At 48.3% G+C, this 25,656-nt stretch overlaps 1 protein-coding gene and 1 long non-coding RNA gene across 4 annotated transcripts in view; one reads left to right on the top strand and one right to left on the bottom strand.

The window, feature by feature from the left end:
• The window catches only part of LOC307221413, an 86,823-nt gene that overhangs the window by 4,707 nt on the left and 56,460 nt on the right, over positions 1-25,656 (bottom strand). The window contains exon 3 of one of the 3 annotated variants that reach the window (XR_013841384.1): positions 19,203-19,436. The exons of the other annotated variants lie outside the window; for them this stretch is intronic. This is a non-coding gene — a long non-coding RNA (uncharacterized lncRNA). Of the gene's footprint in view, positions 1-19,202; positions 19,437-25,656 lie in introns of those variants that run through there. 3 annotated transcript variants of the gene reach the window in all.
• GPR4 (G protein-coupled receptor 4) overlaps positions 24,170-25,656 on the top strand; it is a 48,583-nt gene continuing 47,096 nt past the window's right edge. Inside the window, exon 1 of the mRNA XM_079985666.1 lies at positions 24,170-24,355. The gene's annotated coding sequence lies outside the window, so the exon portion shown is untranslated. The remainder of the gene's footprint in view (positions 24,356-25,656) is intronic.

A 25,656-nucleotide genomic window follows, 5' to 3' on the forward strand; every position in this document is an offset into this window, starting at 1 on the left:
GTTTCATCATTATTCTCCCTTTCAGCACAGAGAGCTGATCCCGATGTTCTATAAAACAGCCGTCCAAAGTCTAGAAGAGAAACTGGTATTTTGCAGATTTATTTTAATAGAGGAAAAAAGTCATTAAAGCTCTGGTGGGGAACAGGAGCTGACTAAGTGGCAGGAAATTAAAGGATATTTGCCACCACCGTGCCGGACAGGAAACATTATTAAAGGGGCAGTAGCTGCCCAGAGGAAGCTACTAATTCAGCGTAGGAAAGGGCGTCTGCTGAAGGGGAGCTATTCTGAGAGGGACATTTCTGGGTGATACCGGGGGTCATACCAAGAAAGAGGTGGAGCTGCTGTTTTAACTCCTCGGCGATCACTCGTGGCCGAGTAAGATAGAACACAGTCTTTTTTTTTAAAAAAAAAATATTTATTAAAGTTTTAAAAGTTACAGAAAGAAAAGAAAAAGAATTAAACATAACAATACAATACAATACAAAGACAAAAATACTACATATACATAACAAAAGTAAAACAAAAACAATTAAAAAAACACATCCAATACTTTCAATGTTGTTAACTTTCATTTACTTGTTTCAGCGACCTCCTCACACCTGCCTTTTTTTGTATTCCACTTCGATTAAGCAAATCCTTTCCATCTTCCTCAATTTTCTGTCCTATCATTTAACTTAACAAATTCTAACATTCTTTTTTCCTTTAATCCATTTACAATCTATTGTACTTAATTCTTTATAGCATTTCTGCTAAAGCCATGTAACTTCATTCCAACATCTTTCTAACATTCCTTAATTTTACAATATTTCTGTAGAGAATCTTTAAATTTCTTCCAATCTTCTTCCACCATCTCTTCTCCCTGGTCTCAGATTCTGCCAGTCATTTCCGCCAATTCCATGTAGTCCCATCAAGATAGGTTTCTGGGCAGGAGCTGATCACAATGAGGATGTGCCAAACATGCCGTCCTCTTAGTTCATTTCTCTTTTCCTGACTACCAAAGTCCATGACACCTTTGGTAAAGGCTATTTTCTAACTAGGGACGCAGGTGGCGCTGTGGGTTAAAGCCTCAGCGCCTAGGGCTTGCCGATCGAAAGGTCGGCGGTTCGAATCCCTGCGGCGGGGTGCGCTCCCGCTGCTCGGTCCCAGCGCCTGCCAACCTAGCAGTTCGAAAGCACCTCCGGGTGCAAGTAGATAAATAGGGACCGCTTACCAGCGGGAAGGTAAACGGCGTTTCCGTGTGCGACTCTGGCTCGCCAGAGCAGCGATGTCACGCTGGCCACGTGACCCGGAAGTGTCTCCGGACAGCGCTGGCCCCTGGCCTCTTAAGTGAGATGGGCGCACAACCCCAGAGTCTGTCAAGACTGGCCCGTACTGGCAGGGGTACCTTTACCTTTACCTTTACCTTTATTTTCTAACTGGAGCGCTCGCAGGCCAGCGTTGCCCAGTTGGTACCTCAGTGGTACCTCAGGTTAAGAACTTAATTCATTCTGAAGGTCCGTTCTTAACCTGAAACTGTTCTTAACCTGAGATATCACTTTAGGTAATGGTGCCTCCTGCTGCCGCCACACCGCTACTGCCCGATTTCTGTTCTCATCCTGAAGGAAAGTTCTTAACCCGAGGTACTATTTCTGGGTTAGCAGAGTCTGTACCCTCAAGCGTCTATAACCTGAAGCATCTGTAACCCAAGGTACCACTGTACATTTTTTCCTAGATTTGCCTTGAGAGCATCTTTAAACCTCTTGTTGTCCGCCAGCATTGCGCTTTCCATTCTTAAGCTGGGAATAGAGTAGTTCCTTTTGTAATAATAATAATAATAATAATAATAATAATAATAATAATAATAATAATAATAATATAATTTATTATTTATACCCCTCCCATCTGGCTGGGCTTCCCCAGCCACTCTGGGTGGCTTCCAACAAAATATTAACATGCCATAATGCATCAAATATTAAAAGCTTCCCTAAACACGGCTGCCTTCAGATGTCTTCTAAAAGTCTGGTAGTTGTTCTTCTCTTTGACATCTGGTGGGAGGGTGTTCCACAGGGCGGGTGCCACTACTGAGAAGGCCCTCTGCCTGCTTACCTATAACTTGAAGACTTCCACTTGGGTATGGAAAAGCAAACCTTTGACAGCACTTAAGGGTCAGACGCCTTGCCCATCCTGCACCCCTTAAACAGTATAAACACTGACAACTGGGAAACACTGGCCTGCGAGTGCTCCAGTTGGAGAACAGCCTTTACTAAATTGTCATGGGCTTTGAAGACACTCAAACTCAGGATGCAAGGGAGAAACATGCTAAGAGGAAGGCACACTTGGCAAATCAACTCCTGCCCGGAAACCAATGTCCCCACTGTGGAAGGATGTGTGGATCCAGAATTGGCCTCCACAGTCACTTACGGACTCACTGCTAAAACCGTGTTTATGGAAGACAATCTTACTCGGCTACGAGGGATCGCCAAAGAAGAAGAGGAGGAGGAGGAAAATTATCAGTCCCACTTCATCTCCTGCTCCTACCCAGTGAGATGGAATCCAACATAAAAGCTTTGCTGACAAATGTCAGGCAATTTACGCTGCTGCAGTTTTCTGGGTCCGCTCAGCTGTGTACATTGTGCGGGTTTATTAAAAGGAGAAAATCATTCTTTTCTCTGTTGCCCTAGGTAAAAAAGATTTGCTCTCATTGGCAGGAGTGCTAACTATGTTCACCAGCAATTGGAGCCGGGGGGGGGGGGGGATAGGTGCATAAAAGTCTAGAGGGATAGGGAAGGGAGGGTCAATAAACCTCAACTGACCTTCTATGAATAATTTCCAGCAGCAGCAGCTTCTGGGAAGGGAGGAAGGTGGAGAATTTGCTGCCAATTAATGGCTGTTTCCATGGAACTCCTTGCATGGTTATGGCCAACACGAAAAGTAACATGGGCTGATAGGTTTACTCAAGCACGTTACCCTCCGGATTTGCCAAGATTGGCATAATCTAATAGCAATAATGGGGACGCAGGTGGTGCTGTGGGTTAAACCACAGAGCCTAGGACTTGCCGATCAGAAGGTCGGCGGTTCGAATCCCCGCGACGGTCCCTGCTCCTGCCAACCTAGCAGTTCGAAAGCATGTCAAAATGCAAGTAGATAAATAGGTACCACTCCGGCAGGAAGCTAAACGGCGTTTCCGTGCGCTGCTCTGGTTCGCCAGAAGCGGCTTAGTCACACTGGCCACATGACCTGAAAGCTGTACGCCGGCTCCCTCGGCCAATAAAGCGAGATGAGCGCCGCAACCCCAGAGTCGGCTACGACTGGACCTAATAGTCAGGGGTCCCTTTACCTTTTTAATAGCAATAATAATAAAGGTAAAGGCAAAGACAAAGACCATTCCCAATCTCTGGAGAGCTTTATGATACAAATAGGGAACTTTTTTCAGTCTGGGGGACAACTTGCCCATCCTGGGCAGGGCCAGAGGTGAAAGTGAGCAGAATAATGAACTTAAATGTTCCCTCCATACTGTAGGCTGCTTTCTACAGCCCTCAATAACCTCTGTGCAAAGAAGGAAGAGGCAATAACCAAGGTTGCATTCCAGCTGGGGAAAATCCGATGGTGTGGTTGGGGAAGGGGGTTGAATCCCAGGGGCCAGATTGAGAGGTTTGGGGCCACATTCAGCCACCTCATCCCCCCGCTGTTTTATGAGGATGGAGTGCTGGGCAGGAGGAGCGAGAAGATGCCTCTGGGTTTGTGGTAGGAAAGGAGGGACACAATTTTTTATTTTACAGTGGAGACGACACACAACTGGCAGGAACTGCAAATATTTTGAAGGATGGGATTTAGAGTTCAAAAAGCCTTGAAGTAGCCGAGCGTTCCCTTGTAAGCCACCCAGCTTAGCGTCAGCGAAGAAAAATGTAAGACGTTGGAGGATCTAGGAGGGAAGACATCACGAAATGTTTCAGGGGATGGTGCATGGCTAAGCGCATGACGCCAGCTGTCCCTGGCCTCTCCATCCCTTAACATCTTGAGCATGAGGTATGGGGGCCCCTTCCCTCGATGATCAGAAAATGTGCACAGAGTTAGCGCTGCTACAGGTGACCCATGATACCGGTTCCGCATGTGTAAGAAATCAATTTTTTTAGTGTGGCGGTGCCTGTCCTCTGGAACTCCCTGCCTCTTGACGCCGGGCAGATGCCTTCACCATACTCCTTTAGGAGCCTGCTGAAAACACTTTTGTTTAGACAGGCCTACCTAGTTACCAAGAATGCAGATGTGTGTTTTAAACTGTCTTTAGCTTATTGCTGGTTTTATCTTCCGAATGTTTTAAAGAGTTGTCTTTACTTGAGCTTTTATGGCACCATTCTCTTTGTAAACCGCTTTGAGACTTCTTCTTTTTCAATCAAGCCATGCATTCATTTTATGAACTGAAATACAGTGGGGGGGGGGGAGTATATGATCCCCTGCTAAATTTGCCCGTTTGCCCTCTGACGAAGAAATGACCAGTTCATAATTGTAATGGTAGGTTTATTGTAGCTGTAAGAGACAGAATAACAGGAAAACCCCCAGAAACCCAGTAGACAAAAGCCAGAGATTGATGTGCATTATAATGAGTGAAAGAAGTATTTGATGCCTTTGCAAAAGATGACTTAGTACTTGGTGGCAAAACCTTTGTTGGCAATTACAAAGGTCAGACGTTTCTGTGGCCACCAGGTTTGCACACATCTCAGGAGGTGTTTTGTCCCACTCCTCTTTGCAGATCCTCTCCAAGTCAGTAAGATTCCGAGGGTGATGTGTAGCTACTTGAACCTTCAGCTCCCTCCACAGATTTTCAATGGGATTAAGGTCTGGAGACTGGCTAGGCCACTCCAGGACCTTAATGTGCTTCTTCTTGAGCCACTCCTTTGTTGCCTTGGCCATGTGATTTGGGTCATTGTCATGCTGGAATACCCATCCTCGACCCATTTTCAATGCCCTGGCTGAGGGAAGGAGAAGCTCACCCAAGATTTGACGATACATGGTCCCGTCCATCGTTCCTTCGATGCGGTGAAGGTGTCATGTCCCCATCGCAGATAAACACCCCCAAAGCATAATATGTTCCCCTCCATGTTTGATGGTGGGGATGATGTTCTTGGGGTCGTAGGCAGCATTCCTCCTCCTCCAAACACGGCAAGTTGAGTTGATGCCAAAGAGCTCGATTTTGGTCTCATCTGACCACAACACTTTCACCCAGTTCTCCTCCGAGTCATTCAGATGTGCATTTGCAAACTGCAGATGGGCCTGTACAAGTGCTGTCTTGAGCAAGGAGACCTTGCGGGCTCTGCAAGATCTCAGTCCTTCATGGCGTAGAGTGTTACCAGCTGTTTTCATGGTGAATATGGTCCCAGCTGCCTTGAGATCATTGACAAGTTCCCCCCGTGTAGTTCTGGGCTGCTTCATCACCGTTCTCCTGATCATTGCAACTCCACAAGATGAGATCTTGCATGCAGCCCCAGACCGAGGGAGGTTGGCAGTTATTTTGTGTTTCTTCCATTTGCGAATTCTTGCACCAACTGTTGTCACCTTCTCACCAAGCTGCTTGGCAATAGTCTTGTAGCCCAGTCCAGTCTCGTGCAGGTCTACAGTCTTGTCCCTGACATCCTTGGACAGCTCTTTGGTCTTAGTCATGGTGGCTAGTTTGGAATCTACTGGATTGATTGCCCCTGTCGACAGCTGTCTTTTGTACGGGTACTGTAACGAGCTGGGATTACAGGTAAGACCCTTACAGCAGGTGCTTCTAATCTCAGCTCATTACATACAGTGAAGAAACCAGGTAGCCTGACATCTGGCTGGTTGTTGTTGTTGTTTAGTCGTTTAGTTGTGTCTGACTCTTCGTGACCCCCTGGACCAGAGCACGCCAGGCACTTCTGTCTTCCACTGCCTCCCGCAGTTTGGTCAAACTCATGCTGGTAGCTTCGAGAACACTGTCCCACCATCTCGTCCTCTGTCGTCCCCTTCTCCTTGTGCCCTCCATCTTTCCCAACATCAGGGTCTTTTCCAGGGAGTCTTCTCTTCTCCTGAGGTGGCCAAAGTCTTGGAGCCTCAGCTTCAGGATCTGTCCTTCCAGTGAGCACCCAGGGCTGATTTCCTTCAGAATGGAGAGGTTTGATCTTCTTGCAGTCCATGGGACTCTCAAGAGTCTCCTCCAGCACCAGAATTCAAAAGCATCCATTCTTTGGCCATCAGCCTTCTTGATGGTCCAGCTCTCACTTCCATACATCACTACTGGGAAAACCAGAGCTTTAACTATACGGACCTTTGTTGGCAAGGTGATGTCTCTACTTTTTAAGATGCTGTCTAGGTTTGTCATTGCTTTTATCCCAAGAAGCAGGCGCTGGTGGTTGATAGGGGATCAAATACTCCCCCCCCCCTCACTGTAGATAAAAGGGCATTCTTGGGGGCAGCCCCACTGCCCCACTCCAGGAAAGTCTGGACCTGAGCCCTGTATGGAAGCTTTGCAAGACCTGCAGGCCTGCGTGGGAAGCTGTCTGTCAGCGTGATTCCTGACGCTCTTTCTTTTTTAAAAAAAGGTTTTGTTTGTCCATGTTTGATTGGATCTAAGTCTGTTGAGCGTTGTATAATATCTCATCACCTTGCAGCCTTTTGAACCAGCCAAAGTCACGTGAAATTAATTTCTCTGGGCAAACACTGCAGGTGTTCCGGCTCCCAGGTTGATACTGTTCTGCCAGGCCTCTTGTCATGTTTGCAAATGACCCCTCACAGCTGGCATTGACTGGGTGCTCCTTCAGGCTGAGTTGGCCGAGGCAGCAGGAACACCCTTCTCCTCACCTGCCCTCTTGCCATTAATCCTTGCTTTGGTGTGCAGACGCCTGGCGCTGCAGTTTGGCCACCTCTCTGCCTGCAACCTCCCTGCTCAGCACCGTTACGTAACCATGGCCTGGCACCGGGGTTGGCTCACAGGAACATCCAGGGGTCTTTATGCCACCCTGTGGGGCCCTGGAAGGCAGGTCAAGGTGTCTGCCAGCACCATTGGCAATTTCTGCTGTAAACATGCAAGCGCTGTCATGGATGGGCTGGGTACAGGAGTGGGGGGAGTCACCAATTGGGGACCCCACAAGGGAAGAAGGCTCAGAGCCAGGGGATTGGTGGCGGAACGTGGTCAGATGGAGAAGGAGGAGCAGACTGGAAGAGGAGATGCTGGAAGCTGAAGGGGCAACGGGGTTTGGTGAGCGGGAAGAGGCTGTGTCAGAGAGCAGTCCAGACTCAGAGGCAGGAGAGGAGGCAGGAGAGGAGAGGGTCCAAGAGGCAGAGTGGAGGCAGACTGCAGAAGAAGCCAGGGAGTCTCCCCCTCCTGCTCCCCTTTCCCCTTGTTGTTGTTTAGTCGTTTAGTCGTGTCCGCCTCTTCGTGACCCCCTGGACCAGAGCACGCCAGGCACACCTGTCTTCTACTGCCTCCCGCAGTTTGGTCAAACTCATGCTGGTAGCTTCGAGAACACTGTCCCACCATCTCGTCCTCCGTCGTCCCCTTCTCCTTGTGCCCTCCATCTTTCCCAGCATCAGGGTCTTTTCCAGGGAGTCTTCTCTTCTCATGAGGTGGCCAAAGTACTGGAGCCTCAGCTTCAAGCAAGTGTGGTGTAGTGGTTAAGAGCGATAGACTCGTAATCTGGGGAACCGGGTTCGCGTCTCCTCCACATGCAGCTGCTGGGTGACCTTGGGCCAGTCACACTTCTCTGAAGTCTCTTAGCCTCACTCACCTCACAGAGTGTTTGTTGTGGGGGAGGAAGGGAAAGGAGAATGTTAGCCGCTTTGAGACTCCTTCGGGTAGTGATAAAGTGGGATATCAAATCCAAACTTCAGGATCCGTCCTTCCAGTGAGCACTCAGGGCTGATTTCCTTAAGAATGGAGAGGTTGGATCTTCTTGCAGTCCATGGGACTCTCAAGAGTCTCCTTCAGCACCATAATTCAAAAGCATCCATTCTTCAGCAATCAGCCTTCTTTATGGTCCAGCTTTTACTTCCATACTTTCCCCTAGACTCCCAGTAACTGGAGGTATGAAGAGGGCGGAGTAGAGACAGGCCCACTGGCACAGTCTCAGATTGCTAGGGAGCGACCCAGTGGAAGAGGAGACTTAGGGAGCTATGGGAAGGTGGGGACTTTCAGCCCCCCACAACAGCTTCATTGGGGCAGGATCTATGGGGAAGAGTTGCTGTGCTTAATAGGCCTGGCCTCCTGGGATAAAGAGTTAACTGCACTGACGCTGTGTGAGCACTGAAACCAACCAACCAATATATAGCTCTGCTGAACTACTGAGGGAGCTGCCTGCTGTGTCTCTGGATGAGTTGCTGCTCTGCGCCCCGGCAACCGGGAGGCAGCCCCAGATCAACGGCTCCATCGTAGAAACCCAGGAGGTGGGGTCCTCTAAAGGAGCCTTCAGTCCTTCATACATTTATCTGAGACGGCATGTGTTGGTTCTAGGATCCAGGCGTGGGAGAGTTTTGCGGCTTTTAGTGCTTCCGCCTCCAAATCTCTCTCTGCTCCTCCGTGGCTTTCCTTGCTAACAGCCAGAGCCATCACCTCCTCTTCCGGGGCACTGGATCTGGATTCCCCTGCCACCCACCCTTGCCGTAATTGGCCGTAGGACCAGGGCAGAGAAAGACACAGCTTAAAAGGCAGGAAAAGGAACAACTTAGAAAATTCATCGTTTACGGCTATTGGCTGACTTGGCTTTTAAAGAGCATTGCAGACCGTTTTATTGGGGCCAAAGCTCAGCCGCCACGACAGCGCACTTTGCAAACAGCCAGCCCTGACACCTCCATTTAACAGGGCCTCTAGTAATAGGCGTGGGAACAGCTTATCTCTGATCCAGGCCTTGCAGAGCTGCTCTGAGAGTAGACACCGCTTGGCCAATGGTCTGGCTCTGCATAAGGCAGACTGATCTGTTCTTTACAGCTAGGACTTGGCCCTACCAGCTAAAAATGGACCCTCCACATTCAGAGGCAGTGGGCCTTAGAGCAGGTCCAGATGCTAGGAACCAAAAGAGGAGACTGTGAGGAGATAGGGCTGTGTGGGCTATGTCACACAAGATGGGGCAAGCTTGTTTCCTGCTGCTCTGGAGGGCAGGACTCGAACCCATGGCTTCAAGTCACAAGAAAGGAGATTCCAACTAAACGTATGGAAAAACTTTCTGACAGTAAGAGCTGTTTGACAGTGGAACCTCGGAGGTGGCGGACTCTCCTTCCTTGGAGGTTCTTAAGCAGAGCTTGGATGGGCATCTGTCATGGATGCTTCATCTGAGATTCCTGCATTGCAAGGGGGTTGGACTGGATGACCTTTGGGGGACCCTTCCAACTCTACGATTCTGGAAGAGGACTCTTGTGCTCGAATCCTGCTTGTAGGTTTCCCATACGGGCACCTGGTTGTCCTCTGCAAGAACAGGATGGTGCACTAGGTGGTCCATTTAAAATAATAATAATAATAATAATAATAATAATAATAATAATAATAATAATAAAATTTATTTATATTCCACCCTCCCCGGACAGAGCTGGGCTCAGGGTGGCTAACACCAGTAAAATTATGGTAAAAACATAATAGGGGGGAAAAAACACCAATTTAAAATACAGGTTAAAATGCAATTTAAAATGCAGCCTCATTTTAAAAGTAGCCCACAGATCAAAACCGTAAGGGGAGGGAAGCATAAGGGTCAGACGGAGTCCAAGCCAAAGGCCAGGCGGAACAGCTCCATCTTGCAGGCCTTGCGGAAGGATGTCAAGTCCCGCAGGGCCCTGGTCTCACGTTCCACCAAGTCGGGGCCAGTACTGAAAAGGCCCAGGCCCGAGTTGAGACCAATCTAACCACCTTGCGACCTGGGAGCTCCAAAATGTTGTCATTTGTGGACCTTAAGGTCCTCCGCGGGGCATACCAGAAGAGGCGGTCCCATGGGTACCAGAAGAAGTCCCATCGCTGGGGAACTACCCACAGGCTGCAATGAGCCACATGGCTGAGTGGAAAGCGTGGAGGAACCCCTGAATTTTTCCTGCTTTGGGGGCCTCAGGACATCTGAGCATCCCGGCGGCCTCTCAGAAGCTGCCCATCTCCTCCAGGCTCTGCCAACCTGGACCGTGGGTAGGCAAACTAAGGCCTGGGGGCCAGATCCAGCCCAATCGCCTTCTAAATCCGGCCCTCGGACGGTCCGGGAATCAGTGTGTTTTTACCTGAGTAGAATGTGTCATTTTATTTAAAATGCATCTCTGGGTTATTTGTGGGGCATAGGAATGTTGACATGAGCCAACAGTGTGACGCGGCAGCTAAAAAAGCCAATGCAATTCTGGGCTGCATGAATAGGAGTATAGCTGCATCAATAGGAGTATTGCATCTAGATCAAGGGAAGTAATAGTGCCACTGTATTCTGCTCTGGTCAGACCTCACCTGGAGTACTGTGTCCAGTTCTGGGCACCACAGTTCAAGAAGGACACGGACAAACTGGAACGTGTCCAGAGGAGGGCAACCAAAATGGTCAAAGGCCTGGAAACGATGCCTTATGAGGAACGGCTAAGGGAGCTGGGCATGTTTAGCCTGGAGAAGAGGAGGTTAAGGGGTGATATGATAGCCATGTTCAAATATATAAAAGGATGTCACATAGAGGAGGGAGAAAGGTTGTTTTCTGCTGCTCCAGAGAAGCGGACACGGAGCAATGGTTCCAAACTACAAGAAAGAAGATTCCACCTAAACATTAGGAAGAACTTCCTGACAGTAAGAGCTGTTTGACAGTGGCATTTGCTGCCAAGGAATGTGGTGGAGTCTCCTTCTTTGGAGGTCTTTAAGCAGAGGCTTGACAACCATATGTCAGGAGTGCTCTGATGGTGTTTCCTGCTTGGCAGGGGGTTGGACTCGATGGCCCTTGTGGTCTCTTCCAACTCTAGGATTCTATGATTCTATTCTATGATTCTATATATTTTTTTCTTCAAAATATAGTCCGCCCCCCCACAAAGTCTGAGGGACAGTGGACCGGCCCCCTGCTGACCCCTGTCCTGGACTACAACTCCCAGCAGTCCCTAGGCAGCTCAGCCATTTATAGGAGCTGTGGTCCGAAACATTGGCAGGGCACTCGGTTGGCAAACGATGAGACCCCTCTTTCCCTCGCCTCCCTCACCCCACCTCCAGTCCCCAGTTGTCTTCAGCTACAATGGTGCCAAATTGATCTGAGGAAGTTTTCAGCTCCCTGCCTTCCCTCTTCCTGTGCCCCCCGCCTTCTTACTTATTGAGCGCATCGTCCTTAAGTCACGCTGGCTCCGTTCCACTTGGCTGTGTTGATATCATGTTGCTTCCTTCTAGAAGAGGCCGCAAGGAGAAAGCAAAGCAACAGAAGTCCTTAGCTCCAAATGTGGCTCCCTTTTTGTCTCCCACACAAATGCACTGCCCATCATCTGACTCCAGCCCCAGCTAAGGAGAGCAGCAATGGCTCGGGGGCCTGAGGAAGGCTGCGCACTCTGCGCATGTTCAGAAGCCTCATTCTTTTCTAATTTTTCAGGCCCGGTTTTTCCTTTGCTTGCTTGTTTATGATGCTCTCGCTGCTCCCCCTTTCTTCAGCGCCACTTCAAGGTGGTGTCTGTGGGTGAAATATACTCGGAGTCGAGAGTGGATTTCATACTCTTTGTTCAGCTCATAGTGGTGAGGAGGAATGGAAGTTCCCCCAGAATGTCTGCTTTATATACATTATTTACACAATGGGCCCCACGTGATTGGCTAATTCCGGGATTCTCCTGTAGGCCAATCAGGTTGCGGATTCACTTCCACCTGGAGCTGGATTGGGTGGCTCCTGTGGACCCATCAGACTGCTGCATTCTGGGTCCTATTGTTCTATGACTAATCAAATTGCTGCATTCTGGATCCTATTGTTCTAGGACTAATCAGACTGCTGCATTCTGGATCCTATGGTTTTAGGACCAATCAGACTGCTGCATTCTGGATCCTATCGTTCTAGGACCAATCAGACTGCTGCATTCTGGATCCTATTGTTTTAGGACCAATCAGACTGCTGCAATCTGGATCCTATCGTTCTAGGACCAATCAGACTGCTGCATTCTGGATCCTATCGTTCTAGGACCAATCAGACTGCTTCATTCTGGATCCTATTGTTCTAGGACCAATCAGACTGCTGCATTCTGTATCCTATTGTTTTAGGACCAATCAGACTGCTGCCTTCTGGATCCTGTTGTTCTAGGACCAGTCAGACTGCTGCATCCTGGATCCTATTGTTCTAGGACCAATCAGACTGCTGCATTATGGATCCTATTGTTCCAAGACCAATCAGACTGCTGCATTCTGGATCCTATTGTTTTAGGACCAATCAGACGGCGGCATTCTGGATCCTATTGTTCTAGGACCAATCAGACTGCTGCATTCTGGATCCTATTGTTCTAGGACCAATCAGACTGCTGCATTCTGGATCCTATTGTTCTAGGACCAATCAGGCTGCTGCATTCTGGATCCTATTCAACTCAGTACATAACACCGGGGCTTCCTGGCAAGCCGGGGTTCTGTGCGGACACACGGGCCGGATCTAGATCTACTTTGCTTCAGCAAAGTTCCTGCACCCCTTGCTCCCATGTCACAGCTGTGGCGTGCTTCAGTTCGTAAGAACCGCCAGCAGAGCAGGAGGCTCTGAATCTCAGGGTCACGGGTTCGAACGCCGCGTTGGGCAAAAGAATCCTGCACTGTTGCGGGAGTTGGACTAGATGACCTTGGGGGAGCCTTCCAACTCTAAAATTCTATGACTTTATGATAACTTAAAAACACCAGAAGAGCCTGCTGGATCAGGCCAAGAGCCCACCTTGACCGGCCTTCTCCATGAATTTGTGCGATCCTCTTTTAAAGCCACCTCATTTGGTGAGCATCAAAGCCTATTGTGAGTGGGAGTTCCACAGATTAACAGTTCAACCACCCCATAAGGATTTGGGGCAGAGACTTTGCGAGGCCCTGTTCACATTAAATCCTGCACTGGGGTCTGGTGTTCCTCCTGGAGATCAGCCCTTGTTCTTGTTAAAAGCAGGCTTCCCCTGGGTCCACCTTTCGCTCTGGTCCCCTGTTCGGAGTCTGTGCGACTCTTGGTGAGTGGAGGGTAAAAGCTGCTCTCCCAGCCTGCAGAGAGAGCTTGTCTTGTCCTGATTTGGGGCCCGCCATCCCTTCCCAAGCTGATCTACACCCCAGGGTTGTTGTGAAGGTAAAATGTGTGTGTGTGGGGGGGGAACCCTATAGACCACCTTGAGCTATTTGTAGGAAATTTGTAGGTATTGGTGTAATAAAACTGCAATATTTTAAACAACGGAAGTGAGAAGAGGGTTGAGCTGGGCGATGCTTTGTGGTCTATTCCAACCCTGCAATATTATGATGATGATGATAATAATAATAATTTATTATTTATACCCCGCCCATCTGGCTGGAAGGGACGAGGGTAGCGCTGTGGGTTAAACAACAGAGCCTAGGACTTGCCGATCAGAAGGTTGGCGGTTCAAATCCCTGCGACAGGGTGAGCTCCCATTGCTCGGTCCCAGCTCCTGCCAACCTAGCAGTTCGGAAGCACGTCAAAGTGCAAGTAGATAAATAGGTACCACTCCAGCGGGAAGGTAAACGGCATTTCCTTGCGCTGCTCTGGTTCGCCAGAAGTGGCTTAGTCCTGCTGGCCACATGACCCGGAAGCTGTACGCCGGCTCCCTTGGCCAATAAAGCGAGATGAGCACCGCAACCCCAGAGTCGGCCATGATTGGACCTAATGGTCATGGATCCCTTTACCTTTTTATTTTAAACAATGGAAGTGAGAAGGGGGTTGGGCTGGATGATCCTTTGTGGTCTCTTCCAACCCTGCAATCCTATGATGATGATAATAATAATAATAATAATAATAATAATAATAATAATAATAATTTATACCCCGCCCATCTGGTTGGGCTTCCCCAGCCACTCTGGGCATCTTCCAACAAAATATTAAAATACCATAATACATCAGACATTAAAAGCTTCCCTAAACAGGGATGCCTTCAGATGTCTTCTAAAAGTCTGGTAGTTGTTTATCTCTTTGACATCTGGTGGGAGGGCGTTCCACAGGGCGGGTGCCACCACCGAGAAGGCCCTCTGTCTGGTTCACTGTAACGTGGCTTCTCGCAGGGAGGGAACCGCCAGAAGGCCCTCAGAGCTGGACCTCAGTGTCTGGGCAGAACGATGGGGGTGGAGATGCTCCTTCAGATATAAAGTGGTACCTCGGGTTAAGTACTTAATTCGTTATGGAGGTCCGTTCTTAACCTGAAACTGTTCTTAACCTGAAGCACCACTTTAGCTAATGGGGCCTCCTGCTGCCGCTTTGCGATTTCTGTTCTCATCCTGAAGCAAAGTTCTTAACCTGAGGTACTATTTCTGTGTTAGCGGAGTCTGTAACTTGAAGCGTCTGTAACCCGAGGTACCACTGTACTGGATTCTAAGATGTGTGGCCTGCTTGTTTTCTCCCTATTTATTTGACTTTTTTTCCTTTTCCTTTTGCCACTGACTCACAAAGGGCTTAAGAGGGGATGGGGGAGTTGAATCATAATAACATCTTTAAATAACCCACAAGAACAACAACACTCATGCGCTATTAAAATATTAGCGTCCAGCAGGCACAGCACCCAAACAGGATTAGGGCCTCAGCTTCGAGTTGGCTTTGGTGGCTTCTGCCAGACCCTGCGGCTCCTGGCAGCTGCCTCTGCCATCACAGGGCACCTGTCCTGGGCTCAACACTCACACCCACTAGACGTCCCCTCTAGAAGGTAAGAATAGCATTGCAGGATCTGAGCCTAAGAGCCACCCCCCCCCCTTCTCCGGTTTCCAACAACTGGTATGCAGGAATATGGATAGACTGCCCCTGGCACTGGAGGTTCCATAAGAGCGTTAAGAAGAACTTGGCTGATTCAGCGGCTGGAAAGGAAAGGAGGAAGGAACTGGGTCTTGGAAACCACCTTGTCTTGGGAAGCAGGCGAGAGGGGCAGCTGGCGAGCAGAGGTGGGGCTGCCCTCTTGAAGGAGGAACAGATTGGAGGATGCAGAACTCAGTTGCAAAAGGAAGCCATTCCTGTGCACAGCAATGACTTGGCAGAAGAAGGCTGTATCTGCAGGGCAAACATCACCGGAAGCGAAAAGGAAGGCTCTTTGCGCCACTGATGGTTCTGGGCTGCCCCCACCGTTTGATCCCACAGCCCATTGCGCACTTAGCGGCTGCGGGTTCAAGCAAATGGCTTTTGCATGTGCAAAACGAGCCACTGGGGCAGGTTTGCAAAACCCTCCAGCCCCTCTTGCCTCTTGTGGCCAACTCAGCCCTTCCTTCCTTCCTTCCTTCCTTCCTTCCTTCCTTCCTTCCTTCCTTCCTTCCTTCCACTCTCTCTCTCTCTCTCTCTCTCTCTCTCTCTCTCTCTCTCTCTCTCTCCCTTTCTTTCTCTTTCTCTCTTTCTCTTTCTCTTTCTTTCTTTCTCTCTCTCTCTCTCTCTCTTTCTCTCTCTCTCTCTCTCTCTCTCTCCCTTTCTTTCTCTTTCTCTTTCTCTCTCTCTCTTTCTCTTTCTTTCTCTCTTTCTCTCTTTCTCTCTCTCTCTCTCTTTCTTTCTCTCTCTCTCTCTCTCTCCGTGCTCCGTGTCCGCTTCTCTGGAGCAGCAGAAAACAACCTTTCTCCCTCCTCTATGTGACATCCTTTTATATATTTGAACATGCCTATCATATCACCCCTTAACCTCCTCTTCTCCAGGCTAAACATGCCCAGCTCCCTTAGCCGTTCCTCATAAGGCATCGTTTCCAGGTCTTTGACCATTTTGGTTGCCCTCCTCTGGACATGTTCCAGTTTGTCCGTGTCCTTCTTGAACTGTGGTGCCCAGAACTGGACACAGTACTCCAGATGAGGTCTGACCAGAGCAGAATACAGTGGCACTATTACTTCCCTTGATCTAGATGCTATACTCCTATTGATGCAGCCCAGAATTGCATTGGCTTTTTTAGCTGCCGCGTCACACTGTTGGCTCATGTCAAGTTTGTGGTCAACCAAGACTCCTAGATCCTTTTCACATGTACTGCTCTCAAGCCAGGTGTCACCCATCTTGTATTTGTGCCTCTCATTTTTTTTGCCCAAGTGCAATACTTTACATTCCTCCCTGTTAAAATTCATCTTGTTTGTTTTGGCCCAGTTCAGACGAGACCAAGAGGGGGTCGAACTCCAACAGTCAAGAAGGTGGTTTCTGCATGTGCTGTAGAGGGAAGAGGGGCAGGCGGGGCTCGGCCACCTGGGAAAGGAGTCCATATTGGAGAAGGAAAGCTCTGATCCTAAACCTCCGCTGCCTTGTAGGACATCTTCAGGAGAAGAAAAGGCTCTGGAGCAAAGCTACACAAATCCCTACTTTCCCCCTTTTTCCTTCTGTGATGGAACTCCTATTTGGGGACTTCCCTGGCTTTTTTCTGGCCCACGTAGGACCAGTCTGGATAGTTAGCCTTGGTGAAGACTTGACGTTTTCATCCCCCCCCAAAAGTTTTCGAGTTTCTGCTGAAATGAGGCTGCATTTTAATGTTGTATTTTAATCTTGTTTTTTTAAATTTCAATCAATTGTTTTATATCTGGTGTTAGCCACCCTTAGCACAGTCTTGGCTGGGGAGAGCGGGATATAAATAAATATTATTATTATTATTATTATTATTATTATTATTAAATTCTTTTTATTAAGTTTCAGTTACAACAAAAACATTGAACAAAAAAAGAACAAAACCAAAAAAAAAGAAAAGAAAACGAACACACATGACAAAAACAGTTTCAGACATAAAAATTGACCTCCTTCCCTCCCGATTTCGGGCTTCTTAATAAAAAATTCTATTTTCTGCAGCTGGTAATTATTACTGATTTACACATCGTAAGTTTTATAACAGACCTGCTATAGTTTTTAAGTTTCTATGATTTCCTTCAATATAAGCCATAAATTTATTCCAATCGCCAATAAACTTTGTATTTTTTTGGTTTCTAATTTTTTGCGTCATTTTTGCTAATTCAACAAATTCAAATAATCTTGATTGCCAATCGCTCACCGTTGGTATATTTGTACTTCTCCAATTTTGTGCAATTAATATTCTGGCTGCTGCTGTCGAATATTGGAACAAAATCTTGTCTTCTTTTTTAATTTCATCCCCAATTATTCCTAGTAAAAAGGCCTCTGGTCTTTTAGGGAAGGTGTATTTAAATATATATATATATATATATTATTATGGTTGGCTGATGCCTTGTACGCCTCCTTCCGGCAACTCCTGCAGCCAAGCTGGTGCCAAACATCTTGCTCTGCTTACCTTTGGACCCCATCTTTGAGGCTGAGAGGAGAGTCTTGTCATCTGGGCAGCCCGCGATCTCCACGCACACTGCCCAGACTTGCACCCAGGAGAGGAGCCCCAAAACAATCCTGTGAGGTAGGTTAGGCTGAGACTGGCAGTGACCGGATCCCAAGGCCAGCCAGTGAGCTTCATGGCCTGGGGGTGATTTGAACCCTGGTCTTAGTCTGACGCTCTAACCACTGCACCGCACTGGCTCTCAGCGGCTCACACTGGCTCTCACGTGTGGAGCGACCAAGCAGTGAGCCAGCCCTCAATAAGTCTTTATGTATTGACAGAAGCACATCGAGACTGCCTGTCGTCTCCGAAAAGAGCCCAGAAGGCATTTGGCAAAGAGAAACAAATGCACTTAGAAAGAGCGTTCAAGTCACAATAAGCCGGAAAAACAAAAACCATTGCTGGGTAAAATTAAAACACAGACCAGGTGGTGCAAAAATTCCTTAATCACCCACCTAAAGGACAACAGAGGTATAAGGGGGAAGTTCTGCAGTCCGGGTGCTGACACCAAAAAGGCCTCATCCTGCACCCCTGCCACCCTCCCTACAAAACTGCCCAGCCTCAACCATCCTGGTTCCGAGCCACAAAGGCCTTAATAGGTAATAAGAATAAGCACTTAGAGTCGAACCCAGAAACAAATTGGGAGCCAGCGCAGTTTAAACAAGGCCGGTGTGATGTGGCCAAAAAAGTGGGGGCCGGGTGTGTGAACTGGGGTCGCCGAGAAGAGTTCAGATAATAGGAAAGGTGTCCCAGAGGTGCTGGTCATGCAACTCATCAATTTATGCACTTTGCAGGCACCGAGATATTGTGATGGTCACCAACTCTGAAAGCGGACGAGGCAACGATGAGGAGCAGGAAACGTCTACCAGCAGCTATTAGCCGCAACGGCTAAGTGGAGCATCCATGTTCAAAAACAGTCTACCTTTGGGAGTGGCAAACAAGAAGAGGGATGTTGCCTTTGTCCTTGTGGAGCTCTTGTAACATTCCTGCACTGAGCTCGCAACCTGGCCTATATTATTATTATTATTATTATTATTATTATTATTATTATCTATATGAAGCCGCAGGGAGAGATCATCAGGGGATTTGGGCTGGGTGTCCATCAATATGCGGATGATACCCAGCTCACCTCTCTTTCAAATCAGAACCAATGAGGGCAGTGAAAGTCCTGTGTGAGTGTCTGAGGCGGTTGGAGGATGGATGGAGGTTAACAGATTGAGGTTGAATCCTGACAAGACTGTGTCCAGTTCTGCTCTGCTCAGACCTCACCTGGAGTACTGTGTCCAGTTCTGGGCACCACAGTTCAAGAAGGACACTGACAAACTGGAACGTGTCCAGAGGAGGGCAACCAAAATGGTCAAAGGCCTGGAAACGATGCCTTATGAGGAACGGCTAAGGGAGCTGGGCATGTTTAGCCTGGAGAAGAGGAGGTTAAGGGGTGATAGGATAGCCATGTTCAAATATATAAAAGGTTGTCACATAGAGGAGGGAGAAAGGTTGTTTTCTGCTGCTCCAGAGAAGCGGACACGGAGCAATGAATCCAAACTACAAGAAAGAAGATTCTACCTAAACATTAGGAAGAACATCCTGACAGTAAGAGCTGTTTGACAGTGGAATTTGCTGCCAAGGAGTGTGGTGGAGTCTCCTTCTTTGGAGGTCTTTAAGCAGAGGCTTGACAACCATATGTCAGGAGTGCTCTGATGGTGTTTCCTGCTTGGCAGGGGGTTGGACTCGATGGCCCTTGTGGTCTCTTCCAACTCTTCTATGATTCTATGATTCTATGATTCTATGATTCTGGTTTGGATGCTTGATTTGAAGGTCACGTATGGAAGGGGAATCCTAGCATTTTGGAGTTGGGCAGGGACCCCCCAGAGGTCATCTAGTCCAGCCCACTGCAGTGCAGGAATCACAGGGAGATGAGGAAAAGTAAGTGAAAGATGGATTGCAGTCAGCATGAAACCATCTCTCTTGAGAATCCTTCCCTGGGCTCTGGAAAGGAGGATTGAGGCTGCGTCGTCAGCTCTGAGGACGGGAGAGGGTGGGGTGTGTCTGGACGTGACTCCTTGCTTCCAAGAAAAAGACCTTTTTATTGTTTCCTGACAAGAACAATCCTTTATTGTTGCAGGAGTGCTGTTGAGAGATTTCCACAGGATTGGGGAAAGAGGCACCGCTGGCTGTGACTGTCCGCGATGGAGGGGGGGAGCGCCTTTTCCTGGAGGAAAGTGGGGAGCGCACCTCCCGTTCCTAAGAGCCTGGCCTCTGGGTCAGGCCACCGGCCCATCTCCATCTTGGAGGATGGATGGCAGCTAACAGATTGAGGTTGAATCCTGACAAGACAGAAGCACTGTTTTTAGGGGGCAGGGGGCGGGCTGGTGTGGGGGACTCCCTGGTCCTGAATGGGGCAACTGTGCCCCCTGAAGGACCAGGTGCGCAGCCTGGGAGTCATTCTGGACTCACAGCTGTCCATGGAGGCGCAGGTCAATTCTGTGTCCAGGGCAGCTCCATCTGGTACACAGGATGGGACCCTCCCTGCCCACAGACTGTCTCCCCAGAGTGGTGCATGCTCTGGTTATCTCCTGCTTGGACTACTGCAATGCTCTCTATGTGGGGCTACCTTTGAAGATGACCCGGAAACTGCAACTAATCCAGAATGCGGCAGCTAGACTGGTGACTGGGGGCAGCCGCAAAGACCCCATAACACCGGACTTGAAAGATCTACATTGGCTCCCAGTACGTTTCCGAGCACAATTCAAAGTGTTGGAGCTGACTCTGAAAGCCCTAAACGGCCTCAGTCCAGTATACCTGAAGGAGCGTCTCCACCCCCATCGTTCTACCCGGACACTGAGGTCCAGCGCCGAGGGCCTTCTGGAGGTTCCCTCACTGCGAGAAGCGATATTGCTGGGAACCAGGCAGAGGGCCTTCTTGGTTGTGGCACCCGCCCTGTGGAAAGCCCTCCCACCAGATGTCAAAGAGAACAACAACTACCAGACTTTTAGAAGACATCTAAAGGCAGCCCTCTTTAGGGAAGGTTTTAATGTTTAACAGACCACTGTATTTTAATACTTTGTTGGAAGCCGCCCAGAGTGGCTGGGGAAGCCCAGCCAGATGGGTGGGGTATAAATAATTTTTATTTATTTATTTATTTATTTATTTATTTATTTATTTATTTATTTTATTTTTATTTTTATTTTTATTTTTATTTTTATTTTTATTTTTATTTTTATTTTTATTTTTATTTTTTTTATTATTATTATTATTATTATTATTATTATTATTATTATTATTATTATTATTTCGTCCAGCTTTCCATTCTCAATGGTGGCCAAATGCCCCTCAGAACCTAGGAATACGGGTAGACTGCCTCTGGAGCTGGAGTTTCAGCAATACAAGAAAACCCTGGCTGCTGGGTCTGGCCAAGGGCCTACCTAGTTCAGGATCCTGTCCTCACAGGGGCTACCCAGAGGAAAACTCACAAGCAGGATCCGAGCACTAGAGCCCTCTCTCCTACTGCAGTTTCCAGGAATTCAAAAGCATCGCTGTCTCCCAACTGCAGAGACACCCGCAGCCACTGTTAGGCTTACGCTCCCATGAATTTGTCCAGTCCTCTTTTAAAGCCATCCGAGCTGTTGGGAAATTGATTTAAAATTTACAGATTGTTCTCTGCTGTAAGAAAATTCTATGAAGATGATGTACAGATGGTTACCGGTATATGACACCAGTGCAGTTAGGGAAAATGTACAAAACTAGCTCAAACTTATGTTGGAAGTGTAAGAAAAAGGAGGGGACATTCTGCCACATGTGGTGGGATTGTAATGCAATTAAGAAATTTTGGGAAATGATATACGATGAATTGAAGAAAATGTTCCATCTAACATTTGTTAAAAAAACCTGAAGCATTTCTGTTAGGGATTGTAGGAAAAGACCTGCCAAAGAAGTTGGAAAATACCTTTACGTATGCGACAACAGTGGTAAGAGTCTTAATACCACAAGGATGGAAGACTGAGGAAATCCCGACTAAAGAATTATGGCAAGAGAAACTGATGGACTATGCATAACTAGCAAAATTGACACATAGGACAAGGATAACTGACTTTAAAGAGGAATGGGAACTTTTTACAAAGTATCTAAAGATGCAACAGAGTGAATTGGACTCCTTGGCAGGTTTTGAATAAACACTCACAAACTTTTTATTGATAATAACCAATTAGATAAATTAAGGATTTATACAATTTTGTAACATGCAGAGAATAACATTTATAGAGATACCAGATATCTCTATAAGGGAAGACAGTGGGGGGCAGGGGGGTTGTTTATGGGAGGGAGAAAATGGGGGGGGGGATTAAGGATGATATGTTTTAAGATAATATGTTTTGTTTAATTTCCTAATAAAAAAATTATTTAAAAAATAAAAAGCCATCTGAGCTGTTGGCCATCACTGCCTCCTGTGGCAGGGAGTTCCGCAGTTTAACAATGTGTGAATAAGTAGTCCCTTTTCTCCACCCCGAATCTTCCAGAGTTCAGCTTCGTTGGAGAAGGTGCTCATCTGCACCGTTGCGGCTTTGCGTAGTAGGTTAATTATCACCGTGGGTTGGCTTGCAAAGCATGCACCCGTCTGGTTAATCTCGAACTCGGGGCCAAGGGTCCTGAGCCCAGGTATCCTGTTGCCAAGCTGCTCTTGAGGAAGAGAACCCTGCTCAGGGGCGGGTGGCGATTCATAGAATCATAGATTTGGAAGAGACCACAAGGGCCATCGAGTCCAACCCCCTGCCAAGCAGGAAACACCATCAGAGCACTCCTGACATATGGTTGTCAAGCCTCTGCTTAAAGACCTCCAAAGAAGGAGACTCCACCACACTCCTTGGCAGCAAATTCCACTGTCAAACAGCTCTTACTGTCAGGATGTTCTTCCTAATGTTTAGGTGGAATCTTTTTTCTTGTAGTTTGGAACCATTGCTCCGTGTCCGCTTCTCTGGAGCAGCAGAAAACAACCTTTCTCCCTCCTCTATGTGACATCCTTTTATATATTTGAACATGGCTATCCTATCACCCCTTAACCTCCTCTTCTCCAGGCTAAGCATGCCCAGCTCCCTTAGCCATTCCTCATAAGGCATCGTTTCCAGGCCTTGGACCATTTTGGTTGCCCTCCTCTGGACACGTTCCAGTTTGTCCGTGTCCTTCTTGAACTGTGGTGCCCAGAACTGGACACAGTACTCCAGGTGAGGTCTGACCAGAGCAGAATACAGTGGCACTATTACTTCCCTTGATCTAGATGCTATACTCCTATTGATGCAGCCCAGAATTGCATTGGCTTTTTTAGCTGCCGCGTCACACTGTTGGCTCATGTCATGATTCATTTGCCGCATGGACTAATTCAGGAGGGGGCATGGGGCAGTCCTGATAAGGCTTTGCCCCGCTCTTAAGGGCTGCCAAGTGGACCCGTGTTCCAGCCAGTCAGGCCCGACCTCCACAGACCAGGAATCCTAGAGTTGGAAGGGACCCTGCGGTCATCTAGCCCAACCCTCTGCAATGCAGGGATCGCCTACCCAACACGGGGCTCGAACTCGCGATCTTGAGATTTAGAGTCTCATGCTCTACAGACTGAGTGGCCGTTTAATTTTTATATGCTGATATTATTATTTTATACTATCCTAATGATGGTTTATTTGATGTAGAATACTTATTTTAAAGCTGTTTTATTATCATTAGATTGTTATAAGGTGTACATTCTTTGTTTCTTCAGCTTGTAAACCACCTTGAATATTGTAAAATAGAAAGGCGGTACAGTGGTACCTCGGGTTAAGTACTTAATTCGTTCCGGAGGTCCGTTCTTAACCTGAAACTGTTCTTAACCTGAAGCACCACTTTAGCTAATGGGGCCTCCTGCTGCTGTTGCGCTGCCGGAGCACAATTTCTGTTCTCATCCTGAAGCAAAGTTCTTAACCTGAAGCACTATTTCTGGCTTAGTGGAGTGTGTAACCTGAAGCGTATGTAACCCGAGGTACCACCGTATACAAATTAAAAGTGATGATGATGATGATGATGAACGTCCAGCCCCAGCAATGAGTCTCTTCACTTCAGGCTGATGGCCAGGCTCTGGCTCTCAAACGGTTAAAACCCGCCCCCCCCCCCAGAGAGGGATACTCCCCGCTCCCATCTTTGGGGGTTCAGCTTCAGCAGCTCACCCCCAGACACGTCAACCCAGGGAAACTCTTCAGAGCTCAAAGTACCAAAGCTCACTCAAGCGGCTAGTCCACAACAACTTTCTGTTATTTCACATCTGCTGGCATCGAAGCATGCAGGGTTTTTTTTGGGGGGGGCACTCCTATTAACCAGGGAAGGTATATAGGAAAAAATCGTTGTCGGGGGGGGGAACACTTCTCAAACCCCCCACCCATTTTTTTGCCTTCTCTCAAAGGGGCTGCCTGTGCGTGGGGAGAGATCTCTGTCGAGGGGAGTGCCCCCACCGCATGCATACCCACCCCAGAGGGGGAAGCGGCTCCTTAGACGGCGGTTGCAACAGCTTGGTCGTTATGGCCTGAGGCTTTTAATCCCAGGGTCGTGGATTCGAGTTCTGCTTGGGGCAAAAGATTCGCGCGTCGCAGCCTGGGGTTGGGCTGGATGGCCCTTGCGGTCCCTTTCCAGTTCCGCGGTTCTTCTAGGGCTCTCCGCGGAGGCTCCGGCGACGAGAGGGTTAAGGCTGCTTCTCTCTCTCCCCCCCCCCCCCGCCACCCACCCCCGTTCCCCGCCCCGGGAGAGAGGGAAGGAGGGCGGGCGGCTGGCTCCGGGGAAAGGAGCCGCCGGGCAGCCGCTGCTCAGTCGGGGCGAGCCGGCGCGCCCTGCTCGTCTTTGCGCCCCAGAGCCAAGCGCACCTGCCCAGAGGGGGACCCCGATGGGAGCCCGGCACGATGCCCCGACGGCGGCGGCATGAGCAGGCGGCGGCGGCGGCGGACAGAAGCCCCCTTGGGAGCCCCGGAGAGACCACCCGCAACCTCTCCATCGATCGGCCGGGACGGAGGTGAGCCACAGCGCATCGGGGCGCATTGCGCGTTTGGAAAGGAGAGCCGTGGAGACGTGTCTGGGGGGGACCCCCGTTCTCTTGGGTTGGGGCTCCTCTTCCTGCGCCACGGCGCGAGAGAGGTCCCCTGAACACGTGCAGAGTGTTTTCCCTTCTCTTTCTGGGCGCATGGGGATGGTTAAGTTCTCCTCTTTGAAACTGAATTATACGATTACAATTAATTGCACGTATTAGTCACTTTTTAATAGACGGAAATATCTCAGGGGGTTGGAGCGGACGACCCTCGGGGTTCCTTGACAATTCCGAGCGGCTTGCAACAGTAAATAAACACATACAATGGCACCTCGGGTTACAGACGCTTCAGGTTACAGACTCCGCTAACCCAGAAATAGTACCTCGGGTTAAGAACTTTGCTTCAGGGTGAGAACAGAAATCACGCGGCGGTGGGAGGCCCCATTAGCTAAAGTGGTGCTTCAGGTTAAGAGCAGTTTCAGGTTAAGAACAGACTTCCAGAACGAATTAAGTACTTAACCCGAGGTACCACTGTACATTAAAATGGGTCAAATTAAATTAATTAAATTTACCGGCTGCTTTTTTTTAAAACAAAAACAACTGAGTGCAGCTTAGGATAAAACGCACATGTACATTAGAGTACAGATTTGCACTCGGGTCTTTGCCCTCAGGGTAGCAAATAATAATGGGCTCCCCTGCCCAAATCTGTCACACCACGCCTGACATTCAGCAGGCTCAGGAAAGCAGGCTGGCTTTTAAAAATTCTTTTGCCTTGGCAAACTTTACTCCTTTAGAGTCTGTGCCAGGTTGAGCCAGACAAATTGATAGTCCAGTCCATGGTTAATTTATAAAAAGAGAGGTTCTGGGGTTCTAAGCCCTGCTTAGAAATTAAGCCCTTCACCCTATCTAGTCCACACACTTAACTATTTAATAAATTTTACAAACCGCCTGATAATCAGCAAATCTCTCAGCTGTGTACATAAAACAGTGAAATAACCACACAGATAGAAATCAGCCAAATTCAAAAACAAGTTATGCATGACTAAATTACACGTCCGGACAGACTGGCTTGCTGAAATATATATATTTAGCAGGCGTCTAAAAGTATATAAAAGCACCTGACGAATGTTCCTAGCGAAAATGCATCACGTGCAGGGCTGTTTGCTTAGTGACGAATGTACTCTGCACGTCCCCAGAGGCCTTTGAATGCCCCAGATCTGACTCCTGGGGCTGAAAAACGATTCTGGAATTAAGGCCAGGGCTCAAATGAAGCCCCATATCGGCCCAAC

The sequence above is a fragment of the Podarcis cretensis genome, assembly GCF_951804945.1.
Source record: "Podarcis cretensis genome assembly, chromosome: 8".
Lineage (NCBI taxonomy): Eukaryota > Metazoa > Chordata > Lepidosauria > Squamata > Lacertidae > Podarcis > Podarcis cretensis.